This window comes from Mustela lutreola, chromosome 4 (genome assembly GCF_030435805.1).
Source record: "Mustela lutreola isolate mMusLut2 chromosome 4, mMusLut2.pri, whole genome shotgun sequence".
NCBI lineage: Eukaryota > Metazoa > Chordata > Mammalia > Carnivora > Mustelidae > Mustela > Mustela lutreola.
In genome coordinates, this window is record NC_081293.1 from 66,501,790 (window position 1) to 66,517,985 (window position 16,196).

The following is a 16,196-nucleotide window of genomic DNA, read 5'->3' on the forward strand; positions in this document are numbered from 1 at the left end:
GCTGAAATGTCAGCTGTAACTATCCCTTAGATTGAGAACTAAGATTCCATATTTGAAATGTCCTTTGAAAATTCCTTACAGAAATACACTCCTTAATCTTCAACTGTCTCATTTCTATTTTCTTCTTGCATAATCATACCACCTTATATTTACAGCACTTTAAAGGTACTATCCCAAGTGATTTTAGCGTTACTACAGACATTATTATGCAACATTCTTTTGGTTACATCATTCTTCAAAAAGGAAATTATTTTTTCATTCATGGTTTCTTCCTTTTATTGCTTAAAATAATCAGAATGGGTATCACTAACATAGTTTACAAGTACATACATTGGAAAAGTTGATTTTAACTAAAAGAAAAAATTCCATTAAATCATCTTCTCTCCTAACATGCTGCTAATAATTACAGTGTGTTTTATTTTATTTCTCAGTGTAATGGAATGAATTACATTTTGTTTAGCATTTGAGTAGACCATGTACCAGAACAATATTCTAAATAATCAACAGACAGTTTGTGGTTTTTGTTTTGAACCTTTCCTGCAGCATGAACTTTGGAGTGATGCAACATTTTCTCTAATTGGCCCTTGTATGAAATCCCAACATTGGACTCAAAATTCTATCCCAGCTCTGAATTTCTGGTAAGGTTATAGGAGATTCTCAGACTAAGATAATAGTTAGTTATAGTCACAAACAGCCACTGAAACCTTGGCAAGAAGTTGGTGTTAGAGTACTTTGTGCAAAATTGAACCCCAGAGAACAGGGTCTCCCACACACCAGCTGCTAGGCACATCCCACTGTAGCTCCACAGCACTGAAACTCAAATTCAGTCAGGTCTAGAAGACTGGATAGGGCTTTTAGTTTTCCAGGAACAATAAATGTTCCAGAAAATACAGTCCTTCCCTACAAAAAAAAGCTGGTAATCTGAATGGGAGTTCTTACAATTCCACAAGTGTTTCTGTTACTAACACTTTTTCTCCCGAGAGATGTTGTATCTCACTTCCTGATGACTAGAACTGATCTAGTAACATTCAGAACCCCACAGAAATGTCCCAAGGCAGTCCAAGTTTATATTGAAGCTACCTTAATTCCCTTATAAACTCCCCCCTTATCTCTCATATTCTCCTGATATCCTTAACTTTCATACTGTTCCTGACCACCCAGCCATTTCCTTTGCTATTTATACAGGCCTGACCTCTCCAAACAAAAAAACTCTCCTTCATAAAATTTGCTTGCCTTGTTCCCATAATTACAGACTCACTGATCAGGGCTGAAGATGAGGGTGTGAGGCACCATAGCAATGCTATGTATTCTAAAGCACAGAGATCCAGGGTAACTTCCTCCAACTGCAACCCTAGTATCTTGAGAAGTTGGTGGGAAACAAACCAAAAACTGAAATTACAGATGCCTGAATATAGAGTGGAGCAAAACTACCCTAAACAATGAGTAACTGTTTTCTAAAGAATAGAAATTTTATTTTTTAATTGTACTATGGAAAACTAAGGAATTTATATTCCTTTATGTGAAAGTTCCAGAGTCCCTAAGCAATAGAGAAGGCAGGGATAAAGTAGCCTACAGTAACAAAAACAGAAGGGACAGAGGGCTAAGTTAGATGCAGGTCTCTCTCCCACTGGTCTTCATCTACCTGATTTCTACCCACTGCTTCAAAGTCAGTTTAGTGTGACTGTATTTCGAAAGCTCTTCTTTGTTTTATCTCCTTCAACTAGGATTCAGTGTGATTCCCTCAGCATGCCTCTGGCATAGATTTTACTATGCAATCCTGTCATCACTGGTAAATTTCTTTATCTTTCTCACCATAATGCAAATGTCACATGAGTAGAATGTTTCTTATTTGACCTGTTCTCACAGGGTATGGCATAAGCATGGCATGCTGTAGGCAACAAAAAATGCTCATCCAAACAGTGGGATAAAAAGGCAAGATCTCAGACCTATGGAAAGCCATGTTGTTTATTCAACTTTACATTCTTATCAGAGAACCCTAGAATCCATGATCTGTTTTTCTGGCTTTGGGATAAAATGGAAGCTAGTGCAAAGAACGAGTGTGGGCATGTAAGGTAAAGATATTTATACTATTGGCTTTTCTTGTGTTGTGACTGGCATGGGGCTCACCCATGTTTTAGAAATGCCCCAAGACAGCTTTGTACATTCTATGGCTTGGTGGTAGTGGCATGAAACCTTCTTGTGGGTCAGAAATGGTCTCACTGCTTCACTACTTAAGGAGTGAGAGATCAGGGTTGAAAGCTAGGTTCTCCTAAGTAGTAAGAGAAAGAGGACATAGCATGATATTATATAGAAGCTACCTTTTGTGAGGGGCAGAGGAAGGGGAGCAGTGAATGAGACTTTGTGATCCAGAAAAGGTATTAGAGGAAAAAAATAATAAGGGGGAATATAAGGTCATGCCATGCAAGCAGAGAATAAAATGGACAGAAGACACAAGACAATCTTTTGGTTCCAGGCAATGAGCACCATTTCTTAGGTAGAAAGACCTAAAAGCCCTAGCTAGTGGTTTCCCAGATACTGCAGCTGAGCTGGCTCTGGGAAGACAAAGCATTTAATTATGGCTGGTAAGCAATCTTGGGGCTGTAACCAAATCCTCTGGGAGCTGGTAAGCAATTTCTATGACACTCATGAAAATATGCCTTATTATGAAGTGAGGCTTCAGAGAAATTTTTTTCAGTAGTCCTTGCCATTGAAGTTCCAATGAAACTATGGATGTCAATTTCAATGAAGCAAAAAAGTTAGTGCATGCTGCACCATATCAGGAATAATGACAAACCACGGACCAGATTTGATAATCTATCAGTGCCTTGTATATAATGATCTGGTTAATGTGACTATATAATTATAGCACCAAATCTATGTTAACTTTCTGTGGATGGAAAAATATTGACAACTATCAAGGAAGCAATTTTAACCAGACTTCTCTTTTAGTTCTTAAAACAAACCTGAGGTATGACTTTCCAGATGGGGGACCTGAAGCTCTGAGAGGTAAAATTGCCCATAACTACAAAGTTGGCAAATTTAAAAGGTATATCTTAGAGCCATGTTTGTTAAATTCTTTTTTCTTGCAACCTTAGTAGTAATAGTAATAATAGTAACAGCAAATGTTTATATAGCACTCAATCTGTTTTCTAAGTACATCATATACATTCGTTGAGATGACATCTCACCAGCTTTCACCACCCTCCACCCATAAATATGAACAATTAGACAGTAACCCACAAATGAAAGCAGCTCTGGAAGAGTTCTGGAGTTCACTTAAGCAAATTTAGCAGCACGGTTGAGGGGGAAAAAAACCAACTGAGAATTAGCTACACAAGAAGAGAAGGACAATAGCTTAATTTTCCCTACATCACTGCATCTCCCAAGATGGAATTGCTCAAGGCCAAGAAAGATCTTACAGCTAGAAAGAGTTCCCCTTGCCAGAAAAGGAGGAGGAGGGTGAGTGACCTGTTTCACTAGCCTTTCTGGGCACCACATGAAGAAACCAATTCAATTTCACCCCACCAGACTGACATAGATGAAATATACAGAGAAGAACAAGGAAGAAAAGCAGGAGCTACCAGTAAAAGCCACACAATGGGAACCATCTTGTAAACAGATATGAACTGCTCTGCAGACACACTTAGCAGATTTTGCCACTGAAGAGACTAATGGTCAACACACCTGATGTGGCCCTTCTAAAGATCTCACTCTTTTGCTAGGTCCATAAATCCCTCCCTACTCCTTCTCTCCTCCTCCCATTTGGAGCCTAGGAATCTGTACCAGCAGCCAGCCCAAGCTTCTGTGGCTGTGCAAATAAAAATGCCCACCTAGAACTAGATAGCTGAACCCTACTACAGTACATATGCTTGGGATTAGTGCCTCCAGCTATGCATTGCCATGGTGCCAGTCTGAGAACTATCACTCATCTCTACTACAGTGTGCATACCTGCAAGAAGATGGTACAGTCAAGGAAGAGCATGCTGACAACCAGCATGTCTGCAACTGTTTGAGGGCCCAGAGAAGACTCTCTTTTCTGTCACTGGTCAGCACCCCCATGTTCTCTATACCCCCTCTAGCTGTGCACCTGAATGCCCTGGCCGAATCCTCCTCACAAGTATCCATTGCAGAGAAGATGCCTGAGCCTATCCAGCCATGGGACAGCACACTGACAGCAGAAGACTCTGCATCTGTCAATAAGCCCATAGTAGGCCCTGACCTTTGCTGACTATATTGGCCCCCACTACTACATGTGTATCTGCAACAAGCCCCTGCCACTATTTGGACATCTACAACTAGCCCCACAGTCAAGTGTGTACACACCACCACCTCCAGCCACGACCACTGCCTGCTTTGGTCTATAGCTGGAACAGGATTTCCTTGTTCTTTAGTACTGAACACCACAGAAGTTCTTTCAGCCACTTCTGATTTCCTGAAGTCCTCACCAAGTACCACACAGTTATCAGTGCTCTGAACCTAGCAGGCTGATCCAAAAGGACATGATACCCCTTCTGAGACTCAGTGTTGCCACTTCTCACCACATATGGGACCCTGCACCATTAAACCTGATGTCACAGCATGCTCCAGGGTATTCCCACCTCCAGGTGAAAGTCTTCCCTTTCCCAAATCAGTCCATAAAATCTGGAAGAGCTGACTGCTTCTTCAAATGTACAGACACCTATGCCAAAGCTACAAGGATTATGAGGAATCAAGGAAACAGGATTCCACCAAAGGAATACAGCAAGCCTCCTATAATTAGCCCCCAAAGAAATGGAAACCTAGGAAGTGCACCACAAAAAATTCAAAATAATTTTTTAAAGATCCTCAGAGAACACCAAGAATTTAACAATGTCAAGAAAACAGTGCAAGAGCAAAATGAGAAGTTCAAAAAGAGATTTTTTAAAAACATAAAGAACCAAATTCCAATCGGAAATTTTGGTGAAGAAGATAATGATTGAACCCAGCAATTCAATAAAGACCGTCAACAGCGGACTTGAAGAAAAAAAAATCAGTGATCTAGAAGACAGAACTAAAGAAACAGAAAAGAAATAAAAGAAAAGAAAAGAGAAGAGAAAAGAAAAGAAATAAAAGAAAAAGAATGTAGGAAGCCTTTGGGACTTGTGTACATATTTTTCTTTTGAGGTGTTAAATATCAATGGAGTCCCAGAAGAAAGAGAGAAAGAAAAGAGTAGAAAGCTTATTTAAAGAAAAAAATGGCCAAGAACTTCCCAAACCTGGGGAGAGATTTAGATATCCAGGTTTACAAAGTTAATAGATCACCCTTAAAGTCCAACCCACAAAAATATTCTCCAAGACCCATTATAGTAACTGTCAAAAGTTCAAGACATAGAATTTTAAAAGCAAGGAACCCCCCACAAGGCTAAGTTCAATGTTATCAGAAAGAAGGAAAAAATGAGGATTGGAGAAAAATTAGAGAATAGGAAAACAATAGAAAAAGTTAATGAAACTAAGTTGATTTTTTTAGAAATATTTTATTTATTTATTTGATAGACAGAGATCACAAGTAGGCAGAGAGGCTGGCAGAGAGAAGGGGAAGCGGGATTCCTGCTGAGCAGAGAGCCTGATGCAGGACTCAATCCCAGGACCCTGGGATCATGACCTGAGTCGAAGGCAGAGACTTTAACCCACTGAGCCACCCAGGCACCCCAAGTTGATTTTTTTAAAAAGAAAATTTATAAACTATTAGCTAGACTAAGGAAAACAGACATTTAGAAATTGAAGAGCAGACATTACAGCTGATGCTGCAGAAATATAAGGATCAAAGAAACTACTATGAACAGCTATATGTCAACAAATTGGACAATATAGAAGAAATGGGTAAAATCCTAGAAACATACCAAATTAATTAAAAAATGTATAACCTACTGAATAAGTAAAGAATAGAAAATTGGAACAGACTAATAATGAGTAAAAAATTAAATCAGTAGTCAAAATCCTGCCAACGAAGAAAAGCCAGCTTCACTGGTGAATTACACCAAACATTTCAAGAATTAATGTCAATTTTTCTAAAACTTTGGAAAATATTGAAGAGAGAACATTCCCTAATTCATTTTATGAGGCCACAATTACCAAAGTCAGATAAAGACACTATAAGAAAACTATGGATCAACATCCCTGATGAATACAGATACAGAAATTCTCAACAAAATATTAGCAAACTGAATTCAATAGCACATTAAAAAGATCATATACCACAAATAGCAGGATTTATCCCAGGATATAATGATGTTTCAGAATCCCAAAATCAGTGTGATACACCACATCAATGGGATGAAAGGTAACAATCATATTATCACATCAATAGTTGTAGAAAAAGTTATTTGACAAAATACAACATCCTTTCTTGATAAAAAAAAAAAAATCAGTGGGTATGGAAGGAATGTACTTCAACGAAGGCTATATATGATAAAAACCTATAGCTAACAACATACTCAGTGGTGAAAGACTGAAAGCTTTTCTTCTAAGTTTGGGAACAAGAAAAGGATGTTCACTCTCACCACTTATTCAACATGGTTTCAGACGTCCTAGTCAGAGAAATCAGATAATAAAAAGAAAAAAAAATCCAGTCAAAGAAGATGTAAAATTGTTTTTATTTGCAGATGATATGATCTTATATACAAAAAATCTTTAAAGACTTAGGAAATTAAAAATAGAGCCACCCTACAACCCAGCAATTGCACTCCTGGGTATTTACCCCAAAGATACAGATGTAGTGAAAAGAAGGGTCATATGTACCTCAATGTTCACAGCACCAATGGCCACAATTGCCAAACTGTGGAGAAAGCCAAGATGCCCTTCAGCGGATGAATGGACAAAGAAGATATGGTCCATATATACAATGGAATATTACACCTTCATTAGAAAGGATGAATACCCAACTTTTGTATCAGCATGGACAGGACTGAAGGAGATTATGCTGAGTGAAATAAGTCAAGCAGAGAAAGTCAATTATCATATGGTTTCTCTAACCTGTGGAGCATAAAGAATAACGTGGAGGACATTAGGAGAAGGAAAGGAAAAGTGAATTGAGGGAAATTGGAGGGGGAGATAAACCATGAAAGATTGTGGACACTGAGAAACAAACTGAGGGTTTTGGAAAGAAGGGGGTTTGGGGAATTGGTGAGCCTGGTGGTGGGTATTAAAGGAGGGCACATACTGCATGGAGCACTGGGTGTGTGGTATAAACAATGAATCTTGGAACATTGAAAAAAATCAAATTTAATTTTTAAAAAAAGATGCTAGAAAAAAAAAAGACTTAACCAAATAGTGTTAGAGCTATGAAGTCAATAAAGTTGAAGTGCATAAAATCAACATAAAGAAATCATTTCATTTCTACACACTAACAATGAAATATCTGAAAAAGAAATAAAATAATCCATTCATAGTAGCATCAAACTAATAACATATTTAGGAATAAATTAAACCCAGACAGTGTAAGATATGGTGACTGAAAACCATGGAACTTTAATGAAAGAAGTTAAAGAAGTTGTAACAAATGGAGAATTATCTGTGCTCATGGAAGATTTTTTTTTCTTTTTTTATTGAAATTCAATTAGTGAACATATAGCACATCATTAGTTTCTGATGTAGAGTTCATCAGTTCCATATAATACCCAATGCTCATCACATCACATGCCCTTCTTAATGTCCATTACCCAATTAACCCATCCACCCACCTACCAACCCTCCAACCACCATCAGTTTGTTTCCTATACCTAAGATTCTCTCATGTTTTTCTCCCTTCCTGATGACTCCTCATTCCATTTTTCTTGCCTTACCCTGTGATCCTCTATCTTGTTTCTTATGTCCCACATGAGTGAAACCATATGATAATTTTGCTTCTCAGATTGACTTATTTCACTCAGCATAACACTCTCCAGTTTCAATCCATGTTGATATAAATGGTAACTATTCATACTTTCTGATGGCTGAGTAAGGTTCCATTGTATATATGAACCACATCTCCTTTATCCATTCATCTGTCGATGAACATCTCAGCTGTTTCCACAGTTTAGCTATTTAGGACATTGCTGCTCTGAACGTTGGGGTGCATGTGTCCCTTCTTTTGACTATATCTGTATCTTTGGGGTAAATATAAATACCAAGTAGTGCAATATCTGGGTCATAAGGTAGCTCTATTTTTAACTTTAAAAAAAAAAAATATATATATATATATATATTTATAAGAAAACTACAATGATGTATCAACTCATACCTGTTAGAATGCATACTGTTGAAAAGACAATGGATGACAAGTGTTGGTGAAGATGTAGAAAAAGAGAACTTTTGTGCAGTGTTGGTTGGAATTTAAATTGGCACAGCCTCTATGGAACACAGTATGGCAGTTCCTCAAATAATAAAAAATAGAGCTACATATGTTACAATGATCCTACTTCTGGTATATATTCAAAAGAAATGAAAACAGGACCTCAAAGAGCTATCTATATCCTGTTTACTGCAGCATTATTCACAGAAACCAAAATATAAAAACAACTTCAGGGTCCATAATGGATAATAAAAGAGTTGTAGTGTGTGTGTGTGTGTGTGTGTGTGTGTGTGTGTGTACAATGAAATAATACTCACCCAGGAGAATGAAGGAAATCCTGCCATTTGCAACAACATGGATGGATCTTGAGGACATATTAAACAGAACAGTAATACTGTATGTATCACTTATGTGGAATCTAAAAAAGCCAAACTCCTAGAAACAGAGATTTGAGTGATGGTTACCAGGGACTGGGAGTAGGAGAAACAGGGATATGTTGGTCAAAATGTACTACTCTGTGCCAGGCTAAACCTATCAATACCAATGTTGTGACTGGACTGGCCCTCATGATTCTTACTGTGATTGTAGGAAGCCCTCTGTACTCATCAGGAAACTTTGGGGAGTAGGGAGTTTATTAATCATAGGTCGTGGAAAGGGCCATACAGCATGCCTAAGGCCACAGAGCAAGGACACAGGTAGATAAAGAGGGTGTGGGTCTGGGGTTCTGCTTTTATTAGGACTGAGTGTATAGGCCTAGGGTTTCAAGGACATACTCTTTATTGGTGAATTAAAAACACAGAATGGGAATTCAAGATGTGAAAAAAGAGAAAAACAAGCAACCCAAATGGTTAATTACCAAAATCACTAAAACATGGGAGCCTGGTTGGCAGATGGGGACATGGCACAGCCTGCCTCTTTATCTAGTCATGTGGCTGGCAATGTGTTTATTTGAGATAGCTATCTTTGAAGTAGATGTCTCTTTGAAGTGGATGCCTCAGCAATCAAAGCTTAAGTTGGACACTTTTACTTCAAAAAAAGAAAAAAACTGTCAGGATTCAAACTACAGATACAAATTTCTAGTTATAAGATGAATAACTTCTAGAGAATCTAATGTACAGCATGGTGATTATAATTAATAATACTGTGTTATAAACTTTAAACTTGTTAAGAGAGCAAATCTTAAATGTTCTAATTCTTAAAAGTTCTAACTTAAATTTTCTATGTGACATGATGGAGGTGTTAGCTAATACTTGGTGGTAATCATTTTGCAATATTTAAGTGCATCAAATCAATACATTGAATACTTTAAACTTACACAATGTTATATATCAATTTTATTTTAGTAAAGCTGGAAAAATTAAATTAACTTTTTTAAATTAAAACATCACTTCATATATATATATATATATATATCATTTTATTCTCACAGCAACTTTATGAAAAAGATACTATTATTATGTAAAAGACACCATCCCTATTTTATAGGTAAGGAAACTGAGTTTAGAGTTTGAGTAACTTGCCCAAGGTCATACATATTGAAGGGGAAGAATTGAGATTCAAACCCAGAACGTCTGACTCTAGAAACTATGTTCTCAATACATTCTACTATTCTATTTTCCAAATATTCTGAAACTAAGTGCTTTTCAGGACTTTGGACTTTCTAGGCAGAGAATGTCACAAAATCCAAAATAGCATTAATAAAACCCTAAAGGGAAACATGCCTGACCAGTCTTTGGAATGAGAGAGGTGATAAACCAAGTAACTGAATGAGAAAGACCGTGAAACTTCTTGCAAGATTATAATTCCATTACCCGCTCTCACTGTGAAACCTCACTCCACCACAACACCTTGGGCTTGAACTCCAGAAGTTATAGACAGGCAACTAGAGAAGCCTCACAAGATCTGGGGAAGTCTGGCCTCCACTGTTGAGGCAGACTCTACTTCCAATATGAGCAGCTGCCCCACTTTAGGACTGCCATACTTGCTGCTTTCCTGCTATAGATGTGAAAGGTGGGTGTGGGGGGTGGTGGTGTAAAATCTACAAACACCAAGCATACATTTCATAGGGAGTAGAAAAATTCAGATCTAAATAGCTAATTTGGCTCTTATTTTCCAGGACTGCCTTAAACATATCTCATGAAGAATTTAGCCATCTCCAAGGGGCCACTGTGGGAAATCAAGACATTCAGAAAACGAGTAAGCGATCAACCATCTTGGTTTGCCAGGAACTGGGGGACTTCTAGGGACATAGGACTTTCAGTGCTAAAACCTGGACAATAGATCACATTCCATTCATATTAGGGTCAGCAAGAACATGGGATTTCTCTTCATTCCCATGCATCTCATTCATGCCATGCTGTGTCATTCACTGCTATAGAGCTATCTGGTCATGCAAACATGTTCTGACAGTGAGCATTTTATTTTGACTCTCACTTCAGCTCTTACTGCTGTAACCCCAGCATCCATTTCCTTAGAGTGGCCGCTTTATTCACTGACTGGTCTCCTTAAATGAAAAGAGATTATTTTCACTAGTTGCTCCCTCACAGAAGGAAGGTAGAGCTTCCTGGCTTCTTAAGAATTTAGTCCCATCCTCTTGACCTGTATGTCTGAATTGGTCACCAAATAAGCAACATTTGACCTGGGATAGAGATGTCAGACATGAATAATGATGCATTTCACTATTTAAAAAATTATCAGTTACAAAGCAATGCCTAGAACTGCCCCAGTGAAGTGTTTTGACTGGTGGTTTTACATTGTTTTTCAGTCCCTTATATAATTAGCTTCTCAAAATTATGTGTCTTATAGGAAGGATCACCCAGTGTTCCCTGGGAAGCCTGAACATGAGGTACCTTAGTGCATGAGAATTTAAAGTACAGTCAGTCCCATTCAAAAATCTCCATTATAGGGGCACCTGGGTGGCTCAGTGGGTTAAGCCCCTGCCTTTGGCCCAGGTCATGATCCCAGGGTCCTGGGATCGAGCCCCGCGTCGGGCTCTCTGTTCAGCAGGGAGCCTGCTTCCCTTCCTCTCTCTCTGCCTGCCTCTCTACCTACTTGTGATCTCTGTCTGTCAAATAAATAAATAAAATCTTTAAAAAAAAATCTCCATTATAAACAAGATGGAGAATGCAGTGAGAGGCACAGTCCCTGCCTTTAAGAGATGCTGTAGTCTAATTAGAAAACTGCACATATATGAACACACACACACACACACACACACACACACAATCTTGCAAACCCCAAGGATTACAGATGTCAGGATCTGTTAGTACAGGGCTCATTTCTTACCCACAGGGGAGGAAGAAGAACCAGATGTGAGCTCAAGCACCAAAATCCCTGTCAACTGCAGCTGTTCCCTTCCAAATTGACCTTCTGACTTTGTTTCCTACGCTTTGAAAGGCATCTGGGTACGCTGGGGTTGTCCCATGTAGAGAAATAGCTGATTTAGCCTTCAAAAGTGTGTGCAGTCTCCCACCTTCTTCTCTTCTCTGCTCACACCCACCCATACGGTTCAGCCGCAGGGAAATTGCTATTCTCTTTGGCAGAAGTGCCTGCTAGAGGCCTGCAGTCTCTGATTAGATCAAAAGACCCATCTCACAGCAGATGGACACCACTCACAGTGGACTTTATATCTGGCCAAGATAGGGCATTATCTGTCTAATGAGCAATCTGGCAAATGAGGTTGAACATGCAAGAAGCATTCTTCATTTCAGCATCCCAGCTGTTGGCTCACAGGCCATGGACCATCAATCAGGCTGAACTGAACCTTACTGTAAGGTATTGGCATGGGCAGAGACTTTAAAGGACCAACCAGGGAACCATATGGAGTGAGATACCATTATACACATCTAGGTTGTGAAGGCTCAAAATCTCTGATGAACAAAGGGCAGGCTGGCCAACTCCCACCAGGGAGAAGCCGTTATAGAGGGACTATCTAGGGATTAGCAATTTATATACTAAAGAGAGCAGTGTTTGTTGATTTTTATTGTCTATTGCAGTGGTGCTCAAATTTTAGCTTTCAGGGAATCATGTAGAAAGATTTTATTTTATTTTATTTTTAAGATTTTAGTTATCTATTTGACACAGAGATCACAAATAGAGAGGCCGAAAGAGGTGGGGGGAAGCAGGCTCCCTGCCAAGCAGAGAGGCCAACATGGGGCTCAATCCCAGGACCCTGAGGTCATGACCTGAGCCAAAGGCAGAGGCTTAACTCACTGAGCCACCTAGGTACCCTTGTAGAAAGATTTTAAAACACAGAATAGGTTGAGGTGGGACCTGAGAATTTGAATATCCAACAAGTTCCTATGTGGGGACCACAGGTTCAGGGACCATACTTTCAGTCTATAGGAATATAGACTATATAATATAATACTATTTTTTAATATATATAATAATAACAAATACCTTCTGCAGACCCAGCCTATACAGGAATTGTTGTGAAGTGACATATACCAACATGTCTAGATATTTATTGGAAAAAAAAGGATTGGGAATTCACAAGTAACAATCAACCAACTACCAAGTATTTCTTGAGTACCTGCCATGTGCAAAACTAGGTACTAAACTCTGTACAGATTAAGAAGAAGTGTCCAATTTGATATGAATCTAAATGGAAAAGTCTTTCTGGAGGTTATTTAGTCCTCAGAGTAACTTTAAAGCTGCCACTCTTTTCACCAAGTAATTCCATGTCTAAGAATTTATTCAAAGAAAATAAAGATATTAACAAAGACTAAGGATATGTTCACTGAAGCTCTTTTAAAGTGAAAAAGAAGAAATCTAAATTATCAATAAATATAAATATAAATGACATATATTTATTTTTCCCTACTACACACGCATGCACACACTTTCCATACTTCCCTAGACCAGTGGTTCTCAAAATGTCTGGAGACATTTTTAGTTGTCACAGCTCAGGATAAAGGTGTATAACTGGCATCTAGAAGGTAGAGGCCAGGGATGTTGCTAAACATCCCACAACGCACAGGACAGTTCTTACAACAAAGAATCATCCAGCCCAAAGAATCAACAGTGCTGAATCATAAGAAACACAGCCTCACTTTCCAGGGGATTCAAATAGAGCCACATTAACTATAATGACTGCAATTTGATAGAATTAGGCCCCCTGACTAGCAAAGGAGTGTATTCCTCTCAGAGTCTCCTGTTGTGTCTCAGGGGTATCTCAAGTGATATATTTTTATATTTTATTGGCCACAACTAAGTCATCAAGATTATTGTGATTGGCTTTTGTCATATCATGGATCATTCCTTGGGCCTAGAGGAAAGTTCCATCTTAACTTAGCACACTGCTATTTTATTAAAGAAAAGCACAGGTGCTTTTACAGAAAACTGAAGCTGTTCCTCTAGAATGCAGAGTAGGACCATACCATCTTGGATACTATGCAGAATAAAACTCAGAACTTATTTGAACTTGCTGATGACAAGAACACATCAAGAGAAAGAGAGATTTAAGGTTACCAAACTCTCCTTGCTCCTTTTTCATGCAACTAGCTCAGGGAAAGGCACCACAATGGAGACAAGAAACTTAGGTTTGAGTCCTAATCTTGGCACTAATGAATAACCTTGAGCAAGTCACTTACTCTCTCTGAATCTCAATTTCTGTCATTCCTGGCATTTTATTATTCTTAAATACAGAAAATGACACCAAGGGGGAGTTGGAAGCAGAAAACAAATGCTCTCCATGGGCTGCCCCCACTTATATCAATACCCTTTTATCACCTTCCCCAGAATGGGAAGCTGTCATGAACCATGGTCATGTCTAGTCATTGTTTCTGAGTCCCAATAGCAGAAGCTGGAGACTTGACACTGAAGCACTGGGTCCTGGAAATCAGGAACATTGTACAGAGCAGCGGCAAGGACCTGCCAAGACTAGAAATGTTTGGAATTTCTAAGCCACCAAACCCATATACCTTCTGCCCCTACATATGAATTAATACCCCCCCTTATTACCAGTATCACTTAACAGAATGGTACCTTTGTTACCAAGGATGAACCTACCTTGACACTGATAATCACCCAAGGTCCATAGTTCATCTTAGGATTCACTCTTGGTGTACATTCTGTGGGTTGAACAAACGTATAATGATACACGTCCATCATTATAATATCATACATGGTATTTTTATTGTCCTAAAATTCCTCTGTGCTCTGCCTGTTTATCTCTCTCCCCTCCTCTTAACCCCTGGAAACCACTGATCTTTTTATCATCTTCCTAGTTTTGCCTTTTCCAGAAAGGTCACATAGTTGGAATCATACAGTGTGTAGCTTTTTCATTTCCCTTTCAATTAGTAACATGCATCTAAGTTTTCTCCATGTCTGTTTGTAGCTTACTAGCTCTTTTTTTTAAGATTTTATTTATTTATTTGACACACAGAGAGAGATGATCACAAGTAGGCAGAGAGGCAGGCAGAGAGAGAGATAGCGGGAAGCAGGTTCCCTGCTGAAAAGAGAGCCGATGCAGGGCTGGGATCCCAGGACCTTGAGACCCTGACCTAAGCTAAAGGCAGAGGCTTAATCCTCTGAGCCACCCAGGTGCCCTCTTTTTTTTTTTTTTAATGAGAACTCTTAAGATTTATTCTCAAGAGCATTCATATATATCATAGAACAGTGACAATTATAATTATGTTATACATTAGATCCATAGTACCTATTTATCTTATAAGTGGAAATTTGTATCTTTTGATCACTTTCCTCCAATTCCCCCTCCCAGCATTGCATCCCATGTCTGGTAATCACAGATCCAATTTCTTTTTCATTGAGTTTGGTGGGGTTTTTTGTGGATTTGTTTTGTTTTGTCTTGCTTTAGATTCTGCATGTAAGTGAAATTATACAATATTTATCTTTCTCTGACTTATTTTACTTAACATAGTGTTCTCAAGGTCCATCCATGTTATCTCAAATGGCAGGATCTCCTTCTTCTGCATGGTTGAATATTATCTTAATATGTGTGTGTACAGTACCAATTATATTTATATATATATGCCAACCTATCTGTATATATACCACAAATTCTTTATCCATTCATTTACTGATGGACACTTAGGTTGTTTCCATATCTGGGCTATTGCAAATAGTCCTGCTATCACCATGGGGTTGCAGATATCTTTTCAAATTAGTGTTTTTGTTTCCTTTGTATATATCCTCAGAACTGCAATTTTTGGGTTATATGGTAGTTCTAATTTTAATTGTTTGAAGATCCTCCATACTTTGTTCTTTAAGGGCTGTACCAATCCCATTAACAGTGCAAAGGTGTTCCCTTTCATCCACATCCTTGCCACATTTATTATCTATCTTTTTTATTATAACCATTCTAACAGGCATGAGGTGATATCTCATTGTGATTTTGATTTCCATTTCCCTAATGTGTAGTGATGTTGAGCATCTTTTTATATTCCTACCTTTTATATAAACCATTTTATATAAACCATTTATAGATTTTCTTCTTCATAAATGAAGCCATCTATTCAAGTCCATTATCAGTTTTTAAATTGGATTATTTGAGGTTTTTGTTTTTTGCTATTGAGTTGTATAATTTTTAATACATTTTGGATATGAACCCTTCAACAGATATACGGTTTGCAAATATTTTCCCATTCCATATGTTGTCTTTTCACTTTGTTGACTGTTTCTTTTGCTGTGCAGAAGCTTTTTAGTTTGATATAGTCACACTTGTTTGTGCTTTTGTTCCCTGTGCTTTAGGTGTCATGTAAAAAAAAATCATTGCCAATATCCATGTTAAGGATATTTTTTTCCCCTGTTATTTTCTTCTAGAAACTTCATGATTTCTGGATTTATATGTAAGTCTTTAATCCATTTTAAGTTAATTGTTGTGAGTACTGTAAAATAGCAGGCTAGTTTCACTCTTTTACATGTGAATACCCAATTATAGGCCTCA